We start from the raw sequence: 17,950 nt of genomic DNA on the forward strand, positions 1-17,950 counted from the left end.
AGTAAATGTTAGTTTGACTTCAGTTTCACAACTTGCTTCAGCTCTAATGGTTTTCCTTCATTTAAGTGATTGTTCCTTGCAAAATGTATAGATGAGAAAGAACTCAATACCCAGAAGAGATTAAGAATTCCTACAGGGGCTTCCCTGGTGGCGCAGTGGTTGAGACTCCGCCTGCGATGCAGGGGACAAGGGTTCGTGCCCCGGTCCGGGAAGATCCCACATGCCGCGGGGCAGCTAGGCCCGTGAGCCATGGCCACTGAGCCTGAGCGTCTGGAACCTGTGCTCCACAACGCGAGAGGCCACAGCAGTGAGAGGCCCGCGTACCGCAAAAAGAAAAAATAAAATAAAACTTTTCTTACAGACTCACTACTTTGGTAGTGCACATGCTTAACTTTAGTCTATTCAGTAATCTAGAAATGCCCCAATTTTATGTCCTATGGAATGACATTCTTTAAATGTCACCTACTTCTTCAAGTAGGTTGCCTGGCTCCAGCCCCATGCGGCTCCAGCATCCACAGCTGGGGCTCCAGCCTCCACTAACAGACTCAGCCGCGTCCCAGCCTGAAGGCCGCATCCAGTCAAGGGCAGTAGCACATGATCATGGCCATGGCTCAGCAAGCTCAGCTATTCCTGCTGCCAACTCCACTCTGTCCTCGTCCAGTCCTAATGGCTAGTTTCACAGAATGGAGAGAGGGACCAAGTGAAATTGTTCTCTTCCCAAATTAGTGTGAAAGACACTGTATGATGGCTTACTTAACAACTGTGCCCTACCTTATTATTCCACGTAATCCTCTATTACAGAGGTTGGAAAGCCAAACGCTTGCTTTTCCAACTTCCTTTGTTACTTGTGGTAGCCACGTGACATAGTTCTGGCCGATGAAACACATTCGGAAGTCTGCTGGTGCAAGTGAGGGAAGGAGGGGTCTGGGAAAGCTGATTTCTTGCTACTCTGCCTCCCAGTGTCTGGCCTTGAATTTTGATGTGATGGCTGAAGCCAGAGAAGCTCTTGCAACTGTTAAACAGCAAGATAAAGAACCACACGCCAAGGAGGGCAGAGTGGGAAAAAAGAAACAGCTTCAAAGTTATAGTGACATTTTTAAGAAATGTTCATGATATTGTGGCTAGTTTTCTAGAAGTCCTTATCTTTTAGTGATGCATACCGAAATATTTATACATTAATACTATGATGTCTATAACTTGCTTCAACAGTGGGGGCTGCTGGGAAAGTGAGTATAGGTATAGATGAAACAAGATCAATCACAAATAGATAACTATTGAAGACAGACATACATGCATCTTCTCTCTACTTCTGTGTGTGTTTCAAATTCTCCATAATACAAAGACTGAAAGATTTAGCAGACACTGCTTCTGTGATCAAGTTCAACACTATCAGTTGACAATCACAAGGCTAACATCACCAGGTATTAATCATGTTGATATCATGTACCCCCCGATCTGATGCAGTGAGAAGGGCACTCCACCTCAGTGGTATCGTCCCCCAAACCCAAAATTCCAGGCTAAGTATGTGAAACCACCAGCCAAACCATATTGAGGAACGTTCTGCAAACAGACTAGTACTCTTCAAAAGGTGTCAAGGTCATGAAAAACAAATGAAGACTTAGAAAGAGACAAGAGGATCCTAAGGAGACATGAAGCCTAAATGCAATGTGGTAGCCTGGACTGGATTCTGGAACAGGACTAACACATTACTGGGAAAACCGATGAAATTCCAAATTCCAAACAAGCCTGTAGTTTAGTTAATAGAAATGTACCGATTTCTTACTTTTGACATATGTTCTTTAGTTATAGAAGACATTAATGTTATGAGAAACTGGGGGAAGGGTATATGAGAACTCTTTGTACTTTCTTTGTGATTTTCCTGTGAATCTAAAATTATTCCAATGTAAAAGGTTTATTTTAAAAGTCTAAAGGAGTCTGGATTCCCGATGGTATTACTGAAGCAGTGAACAAACACCAGCAGTGGCCTACCTCCAGATTTCTTGTTACGTGAGAAAAAGAAAACACATTTTAAAAAGTAAATGTCACTTAACTAGTCTGTTACTTGAGCTAAATAAATATGAACTGATAAAATGTGTTTATTGTTTGTCTGATGCGATTAGCTTTTGAACCCCACAGCTGAGAACAATGGCATTAAGTACCTCACAGCAACTGGGGCCAGTTCCTGACCCTCAGTGATGGCCAGCATCTGTCATTTCAGCAGAATTCACAGGACCAACACCCCACTCCACTCCCATCCCTAGGTTGGATAAGAGAAGGACAGGAAGTGAAAGGGAAGGAGTTGTCTCTGGGAACCTGCCTAAAGAAAACAACTAGTAAGACCCTTTAGTAAGTAGTTATGACACAAGATCAACACACAAAAAACAACAGCTTTCTTTTCAACTACATTCATCAACTATACATGAATTAGTAAATATAATGGAAAACAAATCTCACTCGAGTATCAACAAAGACTCCAAAATATCTAGGAATAAAACTACTAAAAATGAGCAAGATGCATATGAATAAAACTATAAAACTTCATAGGACATAAAAGACTTGAATCATTTAAAAAACACTATCATGTTCCTGGATATAAAGATGCTACATTGTAAAGATCTCAGTGCTTCCTAAATTAATCTACAAATTAAATACATTGCCAATCAAAGTTCCAATGTAAAACCTAAATCATATATACTACACAAAAAGGATTTGTATCCAGAATATATAAAGAACTCTCAAAACTCAAAGTAAGGGAAAAAAACACCATTTTTAAAATGAGCAGGGCTACCCTGGTGGCGCAGTGGTTAGGAATCTGCCTGCCAATGCAGGGGACACAGGTTCGAGCCCGGGTCTGGGAAGATCCCACATGCTGCGGAGCAGCTAGGCCTGTGAGCCACAACTACTGAGCCTGCAAGTCTGGAGCCTGTGCTCCGCAACGGGAGAGGCCACGACAGCGAGAGGCCCGCGCACCACAATGAAGAGTGGCACCCGCTCGCCGTAACTGGAGAGAGCCCTCGCACAGAAATGAAGACCCAACACAGCCAATAAATAAATAAATAAATAAATTTAAAATGAGCAGAAGATTTGAACACTTTCACCAAAGAGGATATGAGGATGGCCAATACGCACAAGAAAAGATGTTCAACATTAATCATTAGAGAAATGCAAACTAAAACCATGATGAGATACCATTACACACTGATCAGAATGATTAAAATAAAAAGTACTGACAACACCAACTGCTGACGAGGATACGGAAGAACGTGTACTCTCATACATCGCTGGTGGGTATGCAAAATAGGACTGCCGCTGGGGAAAAGAGTTTGGCAGTTTTTCCAATTAAACATAAACTCAGCATGCGACCCAGCAATCCCACACCTTGGTATTTAGCCAAGAAAAGTGAAAATTTATGTTCACACAAAAATCTGTATATGAATGTCTAAGATAGCTCTCTTTGTAGTGTCCCCAAACTGCAAACAACCTAAATGTCCTTCAGCAGAGGAGAATGAATAAGCTGGGGTACATCCATGCCATGGAATACTACTTAACAATAACTCAGGAACTTGGGTAAATCTCAAAGGCACTATGCTGAGTGAGAGATCAGTCTCAGAAGGCTACATTCTATATGATTCCATGTATATAAGATCTTCAAAAAGACAAAATTATAGTGACAGAGAACAGACAGTGGTTGTCAGGGGCTATGGCTGGAGAAGGGTCTGACAATAAAAGGGCTGATAAAATTTTCTGTATCCTGGCTGTGGTGCTGCCTACACAAGTCTACACACGTCAACACTCACAGAACTGTACATTCCCCCCAAAGTTAGTTCTACTATATGTTAATTTAAAAAATTTTCCAATGTAATTTTTAAAATGGAACTTGAGAAGCTAACACCCAAGCTCAGCCAGGAGAAAAAAAATGAACAAGGATAATGAAAACATTTTGAGAACAGTGTTTGAAGACCTGGCCCACCAGATTTGAAAACTTCCTATAAGATTATCCCCACTGTATGACATGGAAAGTATGGCTGGTACAGACAAACAGATCTGTAGAAAGACAAATAAATCACCAGGGGAGTCAGAAGCAGGTATATGTGCAAATTTAGCTCAGGATAAAGTTAACGTCTTAGACCAACAGGAACAAGATGGTCTATTCAATAAATGCTTGGGAACGAATGGATACCTATTTCTTTCAAAGTACAGTTACATCACATTATGTATTAAAATAAAATTTAGCTACATGAAATAACAAATTGCATAAAACAAGATTGTAAATGTTCTTCAGAAATCTGTGTGTGTGTGTGTGTGTGTGTGTGTGTGTGCACGTGTGTGTACAAGAATGTCTGCTGGGAGCATCATTTGTAACAGCAAAGAGAAACAGTGAGAAAGAAGACAAAGAAATATCCATCAGAAGTTAAACGATATACAGTCATACTACGGAATAGGTGTATCGACATATACTCTGATATGAAAAGATCTGGAAAACGTAGAGCAAAATGTACAGAAAGATGTCTTTATATTGAAGCTGCACGTCAACTGGTCTGGAGGGCGTGCTCCAAGTAACGGGGGGATAGAAGGGACAGAGGGGAGGGCGTGGTTCGTGTTTACTCTGCACACTTCATTTTAAACAGTTTATCACTACAGAGAGTGATGTATTATTTACTGTTGAAACAACTAACTTCACCAGCATGGAGCTGCAGGAAGAAGGAGGTCTGAGAGAAGAGCCTTGGAAGTCTGGAGACAGGCTCATCAAGTCTGAGAGAGGCTGTCACAAGAGAAGAGACATTTGTGCCAAGTGACAGCCGGATCCTTCCTGGCCAGCAGGGCTTTTTGTTCAGGCCAGACCTGTCCCTTTGCCATCCAAGGCCCAGTTCCCCCAGTAAGAAGTAGTTGTCAAGGAATAAGAAGACTCTTCTTGTGAAGATCCAGGGTTAGTAAGTGTTTACTAATTTGCATTTCCCAATACTTTTCGCAAGAAAAAGAAAAGCAAGGGGTTTCCCTGGTGGCACAGCGGTTGAGAGTCCACCTGCCAATGTGGAGGACGCGGGTTCGTGCCCTGGTCTGGGAGGGTCCCGCATGCCGCGGAGCGGCTGGGCCCGTGAGCCATGGCTGCTGAGCCTGCGCGTCCGGAGCCTGTGCTCCGCAACGGGAGAGGCCATAGCGGTGAGAGGCCTGCGTACCGCAAAAAAAAAAAAAAAAAAGAAAAAGAAAAAGCAAGGTAGTGTTAAACTGTGAAAAGAATGCTCTATCTTGTGCTCTTAAAGATGAGGACCAGTCATATTCAGTGTTACTAACTGAGGTTTAGAGAGTGAACAGCAAGTTCTAGACCCACAGAAATCCCTTGATGAGCACCTCCCGAGGGATTTATAAAAGTAAACCATTAAAGAACATTGGCAGAAATAACTTACACGTGTATATTTAATAGTTTACATATATGTAATGTGTATGTATACATGTATATACATACATATGCATGCACACATACGTACATATAATGCTATACAGTGTTTTGCCATTTACAAAACCCTCTGCACACAACTTTGTATGTGACCCTTAAAGGAGGACAGGTGTTATTATCCTGACTTGACAGATGAGAAACTAGAAGCTTGAAGAGCTTCATGATCTGACAGTTCTCTCAGCAGGTCTCACGGCCGTCCCAAGTGGGTGCCCCAGCATAGGTGAGGTACCTGCACCACCAGAAGGTGCACCTCACAGAACACACCAGCGGGGACTTTGCAGCTTCTTTGGAAAAACACACAGAAAAGTCCATCTCACCTCAGCAATGGAAAGAAACAGTTTGAAAAACATGGCTCTGAAAAATGCTATTTAGTGATTATATAACACATATATTTATGCAGACACATAAAAACTCCCTTTGGTAGAATTATTGAAGCCTCAAATAATAAGACTAGAACTTGAAATTACTTCAACAGAATAAACAATAATACTCTCAAGGTAAATTCAGCCCTGCCTTGTGTTTTAAACTTATTCTCAGTCACTTTAATTTTATGTGTAAAACACCTTGCCTCAGGAGGGAATTCCTTTAGCTGCCCTCCTAATCTTAAAGTCCTTTAATATTGCTGGAGTAAACTGGAGTCATATTTGGAAGTCATGGTGAGTTTAATTATCACAAGGTCATTGAGTAAAATTTCCTCTTATGACACAGTTTACCACTTGAAGTGAGCTAAATCAGCTTTCTACAAACAATGATAAGAAAAAATTTTTTAATTTTTTTTAATTGAAGTATAGTTGATTTACAACATTGAGTTAGTTTCTGGTGTACAGCAAAGTGATTCAGATATATATATATATTAATTTTTTTCAGATTCTTTTCCATTATAGGTTATTACAAGATACTGAGTATAGTTCCCTGTGCTATACAATAGGTCCCTGTTGTTTATTTTATAGATAGTAGTGTATATCTGCTAATCCCAAACTCCTAATTTATCCCTCCCTCCCCACCCTTTCCCCTTTGGTAGCCATAAGTTTGTTTTCTATGTCTTTGAGTCTGTTTCTGTTTTGTAAATAAGTTCATTTGTATAATTTTTTTAGATTCCACATATAAGTGATATATGATATTTGTCTTTCTCTGTCTGACTTCACTTAAGTATGATCATCTCTAGGTCCATCCATGTTGCTGCAAATGGCATAATTTCATTCTTTTTTATGGCTAACATTCTATTGTATATATAATTCTTTTTTTTTTTTTTTTTGCGGTACGCAGGCCTCTCACCGCTATGGCCTCTCCCGTTGCAGAGCACAGGCTTCGGATGCGCAGGCTCAGCGGCCATGGCTCACGGGCCCAGCCGCTCCGCGGCACGTGGGATCTTCCTGGACCGGGGCACGAACCCGCGTCCCCTGCATCGGCAGGCGGACTCTCAACCACTGAGCCACCAGGGAAGCCCTATAATTCTTATTGAATTAGAGTTTTCATCTTTTCCAGATACATGACCGGGAGGGGGATTGCTAGATCATATGGTAGCTCTATTTTTACTTTTTAAGGAACCTCCATACTGTTCTCCACAGCGGCTGCACCAAGAAAAAAAATTTTTGTAATGTATACAGTTTCTTATAAAAACATTCATAGCTTCACAATTATGAGTCAAAGATCCTTGGAACTAGCAAAACACATTTTTAAATATTACAGGAAATCTCTTTGCTCATCTTAATAAAGAGACTTAGAGAGAAATTAAACGTCAGCAGGACAGTGCAGAGGGACTACTGATTTATCTTAAATCCTATGTAAATATGTGCTTATCTTTTTCTTCTGACAGCATGTGATGACCAGGTGAGAGCTCATTTTCTCACAGCCCCCCAGCCCCTTCACTTTTTTGTTTAAAACTGCCATCCAGGGTCTGTAGTTTCTGTCTTCAGTTATAATTTCTAGTTAGGGTTGAATTTAAGAAGACAAAGCTTAAAATGTTCTGTTTACATAACCGCTAATAATTACCATGCATTGTGCTAAGAGCCTTATCTGCATTATGTCCTTTAGTCTGCACAGTATTACAGCGAAGGAAGCAACAGAAACTGTCAGAAGTTAAGTAAATGTGGTCAAGGCCACATGGCAGTAAATTTCAGAACCAAGACTTGAACCTCGCAGAGCCATATGAATCCAGAGTTTGGTGAAAATAAAGACCCAAATGTGGGATCTAACACTTGAAAATTGGTAACTCACACATTTAACTTTGTGTTTTCTTTATAAGCATTTCACTAACGAAATAGTTATTGTGTCCACCAGGCTCCAGGAAATACCCTAACTGCTGGTCAGATACAGTGGTGGATGAGATTCTTGGAGCTTACATTCTAGTGTCAAGACACTAGACAATAACCTCACAAACAAGGGAACAGATAAATAAAAAAAGAAATACACTGGATAAGGGCTCTGTCGAGCACTACTGAGGATGAGGAGGGATTCTAGTTGTATTCCTGCCCCACCTTCTCTCCTGGGTTTGAGCTCTTGGAGAGTAAGAATACATTTCAGATTTCCCTGATTGGTCTTAAACAATGATTTGCACATAGTAGGATCAACACATCAGTGACACACTATTTAAAGAGCAAAGTATACTCTCTGATGACCTTTTATTTGAATGTAAATTACGGTTTATCTGGAAATTATACCCCTTTGTAGCTTCAGTTTATTCTACCTATATCTGAAGGTGGCATGCAGAAGGATTTTCCTCCTTCATTCTATAGGGTACAAGAGCTCATATCATACTCACTGTAGTCAGAAAGATCAGAAAACCCCAGAGTTTGAAACGAGCAGGACCCTATGGGGCCTTCCTGGGGAAAAGCCCCCAACCTCTGTCCCTCACCTCTTGTTTGTAGAAAACCTTTAGCCTCCTAGGCCTTCCCTGAGTTCCAGAGAGCAAATTTAATCAGAGAAGTGACAAAATGCAAAAACAAAGGAAAGCAGTCAAGAAAGACAAATCGATAATAGTTTAGCCATAAAACAAAGTCAAGGAATCTTAGTTCCTCCTCAAGGGCTACAGATAAAATCCTGAGCCATATATGTTGTTTTTACAGAAACCAAACTCCCACCAGATGAAAACTGCTGACCACTAGCACACAGACCTCAGAAAGGTTGGAACCAGAAGGTTGATTGAGATTCCTGAAAAATCACCCTGTTACCTCACCATCAACCAATGAGAGAACTGTGCATGAGCTGATCACACACCTGCGACCCCCTCCTTCACACTGTCTTTAAAAACTCTTTCCTGAAAGTCATCAGGGAGTTCAGGTCTTTGAGCACGAGCTGCGCATCCTCCTTGCTTGGTGCCTGCAGTAAGTGCTGTCCTTACCTTCATCACAGTCTGGTGTCAGAAGAGTGGCTTTGTTGCACGTCAGGAGATGGACCCAGTTTGGTTTGGTAACAAGCTCAACATGGCAAGTTCTCCTGATAGAAAGAAAAAATGCAAAATTTAATTTAACTTGCTGAACACTTTTACTTTTTAAGTCTTGTTTCTCAAAATTCTCCCACAACTTAAATCAGTAGCTAGAACTATTAGATGAGTCACAAGTGCATCATTTATTAAACAGTTGATGCTGCCCTGCAATAAATGACAGGGAGAGAATATTCATCTTCCAAAAGGCTTGCTCGACCTAATTTCTATAAAAGTCCCCAGACACTAAGACATACAGCTGTTTATTACTTAATTAGTGGGCTTCAAAAACATCACATTTCTTTCTTTTATTTGACAAATAATTTTGAGTCCTGACCATATGTCAGGCACTGAGACAGGTACTGGAGAAAGAATGGTGAGCAAAACTAAACCGTACCCTTCACCTCATGGAGTTTACTGAATGATGGTACTTTTTTCATACAGTTTCCTGAATTCCACCCCATACTTGCTGAATCAGAATCCCTAGGGCAGTGATTCTCAAACTTTAGTGCAAATCAAAATCACACTGCTGTCCCCTCCAACTCCAGAGTTTCTGATTCAGGAGGTTTGGGGTTGGGTTCAAAAATGTGCATTTCTAACAAATTTCCAGGTGATGCTGATGCTGCTGGTCTGGGGACCACACTTTGACAACCACTGGCCTAGGGCATAGGACCCAAGCATCTGCACATAATTGTGATGTGTGTCCAGGTTTGAGAACCACTAGAGTACATCTGCCCATCACCAGGTTGGTTGCCACTGATCAAGGAATTTCAAAAGAAGCACAAGTCCGGTCCCTGCTTCCAAGAAACCTACACTGAGACGGGAGAGATAAAACACAAAGTCGAATTTTATGAACAGCTGCAGTGCCTTGCTGGGTGTTATTATTTACACAAAAACTCCAGAAATATGTGTTCTCAGTGGAGGTTGGAATGGGTGAAAAAATCTGCTGGATCTTGAAAACTAAGTGGTGTTTGGAGAGGTAGTCAGAAATTGGCAAGTTAATCATGGAAAATTAACTTAGAGTCCATTTCCTTCAACTATGGTGACAAACCGCACTACTAGTAGCAGTACGTGTGACTTTGTCACCAAAAGAATTCATAGATATTTTCATATCATACTTCAGTGGTTGCAGATATTTCAAAATATCTACAAGATATTATAGACATCACCACTTTGAAATTATAAGTTACAGATCTGCCTCTAGATTTTATATGAAGTGCAAATATATTTGCTTCTTTTAGCAACACAGCTTTCAAAATATTTTGATAACTATTTCAGTATAACTTTAGTATAAGTTTCTTTCGAAATTTTACGTATTTCACTGTATGCATTTAAAAACATTCTGAGAAGGGGTCTATGGCATAAAAATAGGTGAAGACAGCATTAGCAAGGCTTGGTGGCTGTGAGAACAGAGTACACACAGAAGACAGGGAAGCAGGGTGTGGAGCTGGGGATAAAAGTAAACTAAGTTTGGACTGGTTGGGTGAGGGCTTAAAAGCCAAGGAGAGAATCCATAAGGTATGGCGGATTGGTTGTCATTAAGACACGTAATCGTCAGCCTCAGTTCTAACTGAACAGCTGCCCTGGGGCTTCTCAAACTTTAGTATAGATAAGAATCCAAGGAGAGTTTATGAAAATATAGATTCCTGGGCCCCACCTGCAGAGATTCTGATTCAGTAGGTCTCGGCGGGGGGGGGGGGGGGGGCAAGTCTGCATTTCTAATTAGCTCCCAGGTGACTCTGACCACATACAGCGGTCTGTCCACACAGACTCCACTTTGATTACCTCTGATGTAATTAATGACATACACACAGAAAAATCAAGTTCAGGAACAGCTACGTGTTGTGTAAATACTTTCTGCCATTAGCAGTATGGTGCAAGTACAAAGTGGGAAAGAAAAAAGCCCCATAGCTAAATAAGTATATGAAAAACTTAGAACAATAAAGTCACACTTATGCTAAGAGCCTTCATCCATGCCAATGTGCACAGTCACTCTTCAGGAGAAGGGCATGGAAGGCGGCGTGTCCCAAGCTTATGTGACCACAAAGTCCCTTTCTCTTCAGTCGTGCTGGACTCAGGACACATTTTGAGTAAAGCTGGTCTATGGCACCTTTGGAAGAACTTCCCCACGATACCAGAGATTGTTAAAAGCAGTCTGCAGATAAAGAATTTTTGTTCATAAGCCTTTGCCTATGGGTCCTGAGTAGCTCAACAAACATCAGAAGATTCAATTGAAGACAGCTCCTAGAAGCTCAATTTCCTTATTTCACCTACATTATTGATTTTCCTGAATGCTAAGTTAGAATCATTTGTTCTAGTAAGACCTCAGGGGAGAAGGCCTATCTAAACACCCAGCTACCCCGTGATGAGTCTTGAACAGCTCTCATTCCTGCCTTTTTCCTGACTGCACAGGGCACTTTTTATTAAGCACATGCATGCACGCTGGGTACATGTAAACACACAATACACCCACGTGTGTACACACACAGGCATCCAATCTTCAACCCATTCATATAATTTTTACTTTCAGGATTGTTCAAGATTGGCCAGCTAACACTTTCCATGAGGATATGATGTATCTTGGGGGTTTCAATGGTTATTTTTATTCTTATTGCTCAATGGGGAAAAATACAGGACACGAGGCTTCAGTCTCCCATGGGGCAATCAAAAGAGAGCAAATGCCTGTGTTCATTGACGGTTTATAAAAGGGACAAAGAATGAGAAAATCCACTCAAACATCTGCCGTCAAGTCTTTGGGACAGGCCAGAAGAACAACTTGGCCCCCTCCACAGCACTCGGTCTCTCAGTGCTTGGCCTTTCGCTGCATTCCTTTTGAAGTATGCTTCCCGAGTCCTGCCAAGTGCGGCTTCTGCACAGGACTAGTGCTTTGGATGACATTATCATCCTTTCCTTCAAATAAAAAAACCTGCTACCTCGAGACCTAAAAATACTCCTTAGCCTTGGAGCTCAGCCTTGTTTTCATCAACGCCTGTCCACTGGACCAGTTGCTCAACTGGGACAAGCCAAGAGCAAACAAAAAGCAGCAGTTTTGAGGAAGCTGAATCACATTAGGTTCTCCTCGAAATGTCCAGTTCACAGAAAGAGCAGGAATCTTTCCTCCTCTGACCATGAGGATTCTGTTCCCACCCCAAACTCACACTTTTTTTTAAATTTTCTTTTTTTTTTTTTTGAGGGGGATGATCTTGGTAGGACAGAATAAAAATTATTTTGATTGAGCTTTTTTCCTTGCAACTGGTACAAAGGAAAACAAGATTGGGTTAATTGAATACGTTTTCCATTCCTAAAAATTGACTTTAGAAATCTTTTCACAGTCAAATAAAATAAAACTTTCTCAGAGAAACATTGGGTAGATTTTACTTTAAACCATGTGTGAGATGATTTTAGTACTCAATGGTACAGCATTCTAAATTCATGGAGTATTGTTTTGGTTAATAGCCGCATACTTGGGGGACTAAATATCTATTTTATTCAAGTCAAACTCTTGTGTCTAGCCTTCAAGGCCCCTTGCCATCACATGCTGTGAGTGGGTTTGGGAAGACAGCGTAGGAGCTGAGTAGTAGTCACAGCTGTTTCCAGCTCTGAGAGGCCTCAGTGGGCGAAAGGGCCGTCCCTAGTCAAGGGAGAGGGTGAGGAGCTAGGTGTCCTGACAGTATAAGCCAGCATGGTCCAGGGAGGAAGAGAGCAAGGGCAGATCAAGGGCAGAAGAGGAGCCCAACAGTGAAAGGCTATTGTGGTGAGTATGGATATGGGGGATGGAAAACCAACGACAGTGCAGAACTGAATGAAAAATAAGGAAACGGGGTGGCAGGGGCTCAGTGGTCTGGGGACAAAGGCAGAGAGCTCCTGCAGCAGGTGCTCTGGTCACAGCCTCGTTTTCAGTTTGGGATTAGAAGACATTTCATTCTGAATGGGTTAGTCGCAGAAACAGCTTCTGACAAATCTAGTCTCAGTTTGTCTTCCTCGACGTCTCCCTTACACATCTGTTCGGCTGGCATCAGACAAGACAGCTCCCTCTTCCTCAGACAGACTTCAGGCTTCCCCTCTTCCCGCCTCTGTTCTTTCTGTTTCCGTTCTGGCACCCAGAATTTCTTTCTTCCTGGATTTCCACCTGTCAAATCCTACCCACTCCTTCCTGGACCATCTCAGATGTCAATTCTATGAAGCCTTCCCTCATTCCTCTACCAGATCCCATCCCTGCACTAAAGAAATGTGTGTGTACTGTTACAGTCAGTGCAGTAACTTCCAGGTGACTGAGAGAACAGGGTAGCAAAGGGTTGGGGGCAAGGACTATTCCATCCCATCTCCTCTGGGGGTGCACACTTAAAACTGTCTGCATTCCAGAATAACTACTGGTAAATTTATTTTAGTATATCCTCCTACCTTCCCCAGAACGTTGTAAGATGTCTGGTGAAGGCTAGCAGTTTACTGACTTACATCCTAATAGTCCACCTAAAGGAGTTAGAGCAGTTCTAGAATGAACAGCAATCAGAGTTACATATATTAGGCATTAAAAGCAATGGAGAGTGGAGCAGGAAATCTTGATCTGAGCTCCACTCTGCTTAGGCAAGCCATTTCATGCACCCTCTGAATCGTGGTTCTTCAAATATAAAATGAGGAGAGTTTATCTGCCCCATCCACATGCCAGAGCTTTGAAAGACAAAAGTAAGATAATGCCCATAAGATGTTTACAGGCTGTAAAATGCTATGAACATAGTGGCATTACGAAAATAATGTTCGTTTATTTTTAATCATTTGACTAACATGAATTGATGTCTACTATTTGATAAACAGGAGGATAATTGAGACCAAAACATACTTATTACACCTCTTAATTGCATAATTAAATTAACCTGATACAAGTTGGTAAGTGAATGTTGAGATGTGCAGAAGTGAATACATTTTTCTCTAATTCCACCATTAAGAAATTATCTTGACTTTCATTCTTTTGTTGTTCTTTTTCCAAACTTCTAGAATGTCCACATACCGATATTAACTTTTGTCATTAGGAAAACAAACAAACATTGGTTTAGTCTTAAGGGAGTTAGTTATTCTTCTCTGAAATTTCTCCACGAAGGGTCACCAAACTCCCTTATCCACACACAGATTACATGCTCTGTGCTGGTGGAACTGCAGGGTGTCAGGCACCAAATATAGCCCACCTTCTTCTCTGCTAAGCACTTAACAGGATGCTTTACATACAAGCCTTTGGATTCCTGCGTTTTAGCACAGCACAGTTCCCGCAACTTCCTGAACAATTCTACCCACCAATGCTCACAGATACAAACTTTCCCTCTCCCACACCTATTTTAAATTAGGACTAAGTAATGTATTATTTCCAAACTCAATCCTCTTTTTAGGAGGCCATGTAATACGTGACAAAACCAAATTATAAACGGCTTTTGAATGACCCTCACCATCTCTCTCAATAACTTTGAATTATGAGCACTCCCATAGGCCTCTTGATAGCCATTTCCTTTTTTCTTTATAAAGCAAATTCTCAGGGAATTCTATGACTAGACACTTGGAAGTGCAGATTTCTACTGATGGGACTTTACACATGTGGGTTGCTAGTACAAAGGGACCAATCTGAACCAGAAAGCCAACACATTCCTAGAAAACCACCTCAGCGTCCACAGTTTTCAACATGCTGACTGATGGAGCCTAATCTACAGAAGAGAGAGAGAAGTGGCCACTGAACACTTACCTCTTGGATCTCGACTCCTCTGTCTCTTATCTCTTTAATTCTGTGGTTGCAATTCTTTCAATTACATCCGTTCTTTGTTACATTTTTTAGAGGGGTCCACTTTTGACAAATCATCACTTTTTATTTCTAAAGCAATTAAACATGCACCCAGCACAAAAATTCAAAAGGTATGAAAGGTATAGTGTGAAACCTCAGTCTCCCTTCGACACTGCTACCAAACGTTAATTTCTCCTCCCCCAGGAAAGCACCAGTTAACCAGTTTCTTGAGCATTCTTTCTTTTCATTTCTACCACCAACTCTCTAGACTGGACTCTCATTTCTTCACAACTATCTTAATGTAACAGCTTGTCTCTTTCCAGGCCAACTACCCTTCCTCTAGCAGGTAGGATAACTGCAAAAAAATGTCTGGGTAAGTCCTGAGCTGGATTTTGATTATACATGAGATATGTGAATGATACAAAAGAGAGGCAGACATTCCATGGTGGCAGTGGGGAGCTTACCTAAGAGCCTGGCATATAGGAATGTTCTGGAAATGTTTACTGGGTAGCTGAAATAATCGGTGAAACAAGCATGTCTTGTTTCATACATGAATCAGAAAGGAAACTACTTCACTGCAACAGAGAGTTCACAGTAAGAAGTAACAAAAGATGGGGGCATAGAAATCACAATTGTCAATATCTATGGAATTAATAATGGGTGCCAGACACTGTTCTAAGTTTTAAGGCATTGTATTATTTATTCTTCAAACACCTTTATGAGGTATCCTTCATTATCCATTTTATAGATCAGGAAGTGGAGTCTACTGGGGAGGTTTAGTAAATACCCAACGATACCCAGCTTGTGTGTATTCAAGTCAAATCCAGATTCCAATTTGTTGCTGGGAACAAGAATGATCAGGTTAAAGAAACTTGGAACATCGGGAATTTGTAAGCTGGAACCGGGGTCACTTTCTGTATGTTTGCACCATTCTAGGTGTTGATGAAGATCAAACAGATGCCTAAAATATGGCTCCTTCCCTGCAAATAACTTGTACACTGTACTTTTAAACCTGCAATCACTGTTTAGAAGGTGACCCAAGCCACTTCATTATGCTTTTTTAGTTTCCCAGCTAAATTATAACCTTCTGAAGACAGTCAGTGGCTGCCATTCCCTTGGGACCTTCTTTAAGTATTCACTCTTGAGTTCCTTCTATTCCCGAGTTGTCACTATTCCTAAGTGTGATACATATCCCAAGGGGTAAGCAACAAAGTCAAAAGCTCCTGACACATTAGAACAGTGGCCAAAATATTGGTGAAATCAAGAAAAATTCCAGAAGAATATGTGTGTCTTTGAATTGTTTGCGGAACGGAAAAGCAGATTATCCTGGCTGACATATTCCCTAAGCCCTAGTTCGCAGAGAACATCAACCAGGGACAAGTCATGAGCCACATAGCAAAGGGAATAATTAGAAGTATTTCTCAACCAATGGCAATGAGGCTTTGCATTTTCTTCTTTACATTAAAATATATATGTTAGGGCTTCCCTGGTGGCGCAGTGGTTGAGAGTCCGCCTGCCGATGCAGGGGACACGGGTTCGTGCCCCGGTCCGGGAAGATCCCCCATGCCGCGGAGCGGCTGGGCCCGTGAGCCATGGCCGCTGGGCCTGCGCGTCCGGAGCCTGTGCTCCGCAACGGGAGAGGCCACAGCAGTGAGAGGCCCGCGTACCGCAAAAAAAAAAAAAAAAAAAATATATATATATATATACACACACATATACATATATACATATATATATATGTAACATATATATATATATATATATATATATGTTCGACACTTTTGTGAGTAAATACGGTATCTGCCAAAGGAGTTTACAAACCGAGGAAGCAGAATACATAACCATGACATGACTTAAAAATGGAGGGCATTTTGTAAACAACATAAGACAGGAAATATTTAATAAAGCATAGAGAAAATGCCCACGGGCATCAGGAATAGAACAAGACTTATCAAAATATTGGTCTGAGCAGTAAAAATGGCTGCTTAGTATGGGGAAATAGAACCACAGCTCACCTCAAAGCAGAGCTGCCAGCCAGTGAATCTTAGCATCAAAAAGGTTACCGAGGTGCCAGGCAATGTTGATCCCATCAGTCACAGGGTGGCTGATGGGCAGAGAGGCCAGTGCCTTGGGAGGTGCTCTCTAGCTGTGAGAAGTTAGCCAGGGGTTCCTCAGAGGGTAGCCTGGGCTGAGTTAGAGTTTGACATGACAGCGTACTCTACAATCCTCAAAGCAGGCAAGCACAGTAGTGGCATTAAGCATGTGCTGAGTGGAACCAAGAAGGCATGTACATCAGAAGCCAGCTGAGAGTGTGATGCTGCCAGCTGTAGGCAAGAGACCCCTGGAGTTTCTGGGAGGGCTGATGTTCCAGGATGCCTGGAACAAGGCGTGCAGCCAGAGCGCAGCCAGACCACGCAGGGGTATAGGAAGGCCAAGTGGGTTGTCTTAGTGCAAACAGCTCACAGTGGGAGCTCCAAATTTGGGCCTTTGACTCTATCAGACACTTCTGTGTATTTGTGGTCGATGTGCCCTTCCAGTAGTGACCAGCCTAGATGCAGGATGAATCCTCTAACGCGTGGATGTTTTAAAGATTAGGGCTTCACCATCTTTTGAAATATTTGATATAAAAAAAGAGTTCAAGTGGATTCAAAATTTATTCTCATTATCCTACAAATTTCAGCATTATATTTGTCAATGAAGGAAAAACTATAAATTTTTAAAATACAATTTCAACAGTTGTAAAAAATATATATATATGGTTTTACATTTTTATAGCCTTCTTGGGCAAAGTTTCTCCACAGTGGTAATTATTAAGAATGCACATACTCTATGCCCTCTTTAAAAATTTCTGATCAGGAAACGTGTCATTACTTCAAGTACAAAGTCAGATATAAATAACTTTTGTTCATGGCACCTAGCTGAAATTTCTCCTTAAAAAAAGAAAATTGGAAGTGTTAGACACATTCAGTATTTAATATATTCCTTAATGCTATGTATATTATATTTATGTTACATAAATAAAGACACGTTCTCACCACGGCCTTTATTTATATACATAACCAAATCACGCCCACGTTTTTCTAGCACGCTACACGAAGGTTATCATTTTTTTCTCCAGTGTGCTCACATGAAAAATATTGAAAAGTACTCCCTAAAAGCACCTTTAAATATTCAGCCTTTCTTTTTGCAGGCAAGTCAAATGAGTAGGTGGACAGGAAATAGTGTGCTGTGTAAGGACTAGCTTGGGCAAAAGCAGAACAGTGAGAGAGTAAGGGTATTCCCAAAACTACAAGAATATTGGAAGGGAGGACTT

General features: G+C 41.2%; 1 long non-coding RNA gene across 1 annotated transcript in view; it reads right to left on the reverse strand.

Moving 5' to 3' along the window:
• Positions 1 to 17,950, reverse strand: part of LOC137212305 (uncharacterized) — a 181,940-nt gene that overhangs the window by 43,274 nt on the left and 120,716 nt on the right. Inside the window, exon 3 of the long non-coding RNA XR_010937440.1 lies at positions 8,796 to 8,890. This is a non-coding gene — a long non-coding RNA (uncharacterized lncRNA). The remainder of the gene's footprint in view (positions 1 to 8,795; positions 8,891 to 17,950) is intronic.

Source organism: Pseudorca crassidens, chromosome 19 (genome assembly GCF_039906515.1).
Source record: "Pseudorca crassidens isolate mPseCra1 chromosome 19, mPseCra1.hap1, whole genome shotgun sequence".
Classification (NCBI taxonomy): Eukaryota; Metazoa; Chordata; class Mammalia; order Artiodactyla; family Delphinidae; genus Pseudorca; species Pseudorca crassidens.